Raw genomic sequence first — 3,095 nt, 5'->3', positions numbered from 1 at the left:
CAATGTTAACTGTTGTCTAAGCACTAAGTCTGGGTGCTATTTGTTACCCAGTGTAGGTCACTACTACACCAATGCTTCATGCTCATCTCATTCTCCAGCAAGATGGCCAAGCATTAGGATTGCTATGGTTTCTGTTTTCATTTTTGTTTAGTTTGAAAATGATTTTCATTGTTGATTTATATGAAATCAAGACAACCTATATGGTATCCTTGCAAATACTCTATCTCACGTGATATTCAAGACTAAATGTCTTCCAAACCACATTCAAGAGGCTAAGGAGATGCACTTTGACAGTTTTCAAGAAATATCAAACTGTAATGAAATTTCAATGTATCAGTTAATACCAAGTATCTCCTCTTACAGTTAGCATTGGACTAGGTGATTAAGGACAAGTAGTTTGGCTCAATAAATTAAGAAATACACATTTAATGCATTTTCCTATCATGCGATTGAAAAAATGAAAAAAAAACATATTTAAGACTTATGCTGGGTGGGGTAGCTCATGCCTGAAATCCCAGCACTTTGGGAGGCTGAGGAGGGAGGATCATTTGAGGTCAGGAGTTCGAGGCCAGCCTGGGTAACATAGACCCCCATCTATAAAAAAAAAATAAAAATTAGGTGATGAGTATGGTGGTGAGCGCCTGTGGTCCCAGCCACTTGGGAGGCTGAGGTGGGAGGATCACTAAACCCAGGAGATTGAGACTGGTTTAGTTGTATTTACGTTTCTACTGCTGAGAAATGTAGGTTTGTGCTGTCTCTTTCAGTCCCTAAAGCTCCCCTTCGAGTTCTCCAGACTTTGGTGGGTTTTCAGGCATCGTCAGGTCTGGCCAGTAGAACTTGTGTAGCACATTAGCCCCTGTGCACACGGCCAGGAGGTTGGCTGTGAAAATTTTCACATATGTGGACAGGGACATGCTCATGGGCATAGACAGAGGGTACAAAGTGCACAGATGCTGGATGGCGCCACTCAGAGAGCAGGCAGAGCAGATGGCAAGTGGGAAGGACCCTGAGATTTCCTTCCTTCCTTTCTTTCTTTCTTTCTTTCTTTCTTTCTTTCTTTCTTTCTTTCTTTCCTTCCTTTCTTTCCTTTCCTTTCCTTCCTTCTTTCTTTTCTTTCCTTTTCTTTCTTTCTTTTTCTTCTCTCTCTCTGTTTCCCTCTCTCTCTCTCTTTCTCTTTCCCTCCCTTTCTTTCTTTCTTTGAGAGAGAGTTTAGCTCTTGTCACCCAGGCTGGAGTGCAATGGCACAATCTCGGCTCACTGCAACCTCCACCTCCTGAGTTCAAGGAATTCTCCTGCCTCAGCCTCCCGAGTAGCTGGGATTACAGGCACACACCACCACATCTGGCTAATTTTTTTGTATTTTTAGTAGAGACAGGGTTTCGCCATATTGACTGGGCTGGTCTCGAACTCCTGACCTCAGGTGATCCACCTGCCCCGGCCTCCCAAAGTGCTTGGATTACAGGCATAAGCCACGGCTCCCGGCCAAACCTGAGATTTTCCTTCCTTCCTTCCTTCCCTCCCTCCTTCCCTCCCTCCTTTCCGTCCTTCCTTCCTTCCTTTCAACAGGGTCTTGCTCTGTCACCCAGGCTGAAATGCAGTGGTGCAGTCTTGGTTCACTACAGCCTCGACCTCGTGGGCTCAAACAATCCTCCCACCTCAGCCTCCTGAGTATCTGGGACTACAGGCATGTGCCACCAAGCCCAGCTATTTTTTTCTTTCTTTTCTTTTCTTTTTTTTTTTTGTAGAGACAAGGTCTCCCTATGTTGCCCAGGCTGTTCTCCAACTCCTGGGCTCAAGTGATCTGCCCGCCTCGACCTCCCAAAGTGCTGGGATTATAGGCGTGAGCCACTACGCCTGGCCTGGATTTTTTTTTTTTTAACAGGCTCAGAAAAGCTAACTGGCTTTTCTGAAGACAGCCGGCAGGGCCAAGATTTGAACTCTGACCTGCCTGACCCCAAAGCCCAGGTCTGTCTTCCTGTCCTTCCCCCACTCTCCTTGGTGTGGCCCCAGGGGACTTGGGACCACTAATTCTCCTCTAATAGGCTCAACTGGAGGGAAATTTCAACCCAATAATGCAAAGCTGCTATAACCGTTATAATTAATTTATACGAAAGACATTATAAAATTACACTCTGTGTATTCCAGTCTCATCCATGACATGCACCCGCTTCCCAGTTAAGCTACGGGGCCTCATGAAGACAGACGGGAAAGAGGTATTTCAATATTTCTTATAATTTTATATTCTCTCTAATATCCCTCATGCTAATTTCATTGTGCAACGCAGTCGGCACGGTGATGTAATTATTGAAAAGTAATTTTGCAATAAATGGATTTAAATGTGTTAGAGTGCGTTGTAAATTCAATCTCTCGGTGAGGGTGGTGGGTGCAGACGGGAGGCGGTGCGGGGGCCAGGACCAGGCTGGAACCGGAGAAGTCCTGTGTGGCTGCAGATGGGAGTCTCCTTACCCGCTAACGACATCCGGGGGCGCTGAGAATGCCGGCACTGCCCCTGCCCCTCTCCGTCCGCCCACGGCCATGCCCACCTGGGCCCACGTGACCCTCAGCTCCCCACCGTGACGCTGAGACCCCTCCATGGCCCCTCTGTGTCCCTTCCCAGCCAGCCTCACACGGCAGCCCGCGGACCCCAGGGTACATCCTGCGTCCCTTGCCTAAGACCCCAGAAGAAACCCACACCCCTTCTTGGTTGACTCTCTCCCGCCTCCTCTCCTCTGTCTCTACCCGGATCCACCCTCTTGTGTGCCCTGAGGCCCCGGTGCCTCTGCTCAGGGGCTTGGCACAGACTCTTCCCCTGCCAGGAGGGCTCTCCCTCCAGGCAGCCGTCCCCAGTCACGGAACCGTACACCATGATGGCAGCTGCCCCTCCCTAAGTCAGCCTCACGGGGTCTCCAGCTGGCCTCTGCCCTGGCCAGCAGCAGGACTTCCTCCGGTATGAAGGAGTGCCTCACGCTGCATTTACTGAGCACCTACTGCACGCTGGGGCAGGTGAGAAGAACCACCTCCCAGACGGGTGTCAACATGGTGAGGAGCCAGCGGGACAGGGGGTGGCGTGGGGAAGGCTTCCAGGAAACCTGAGC

The sequence above is a fragment of the Hylobates moloch genome, unplaced genomic scaffold (genome assembly GCF_009828535.3).
Source record: "Hylobates moloch isolate HMO894 unplaced genomic scaffold, HMol_V3 SCAFFOLD_24, whole genome shotgun sequence".
In the NCBI taxonomy this organism is placed as follows: Eukaryota; Metazoa; Chordata; class Mammalia; order Primates; family Hylobatidae; genus Hylobates; species Hylobates moloch.
The sequence above is the reverse complement of the archived record's forward strand: the minus strand, read 5'-3'. Positions refer to the sequence as shown.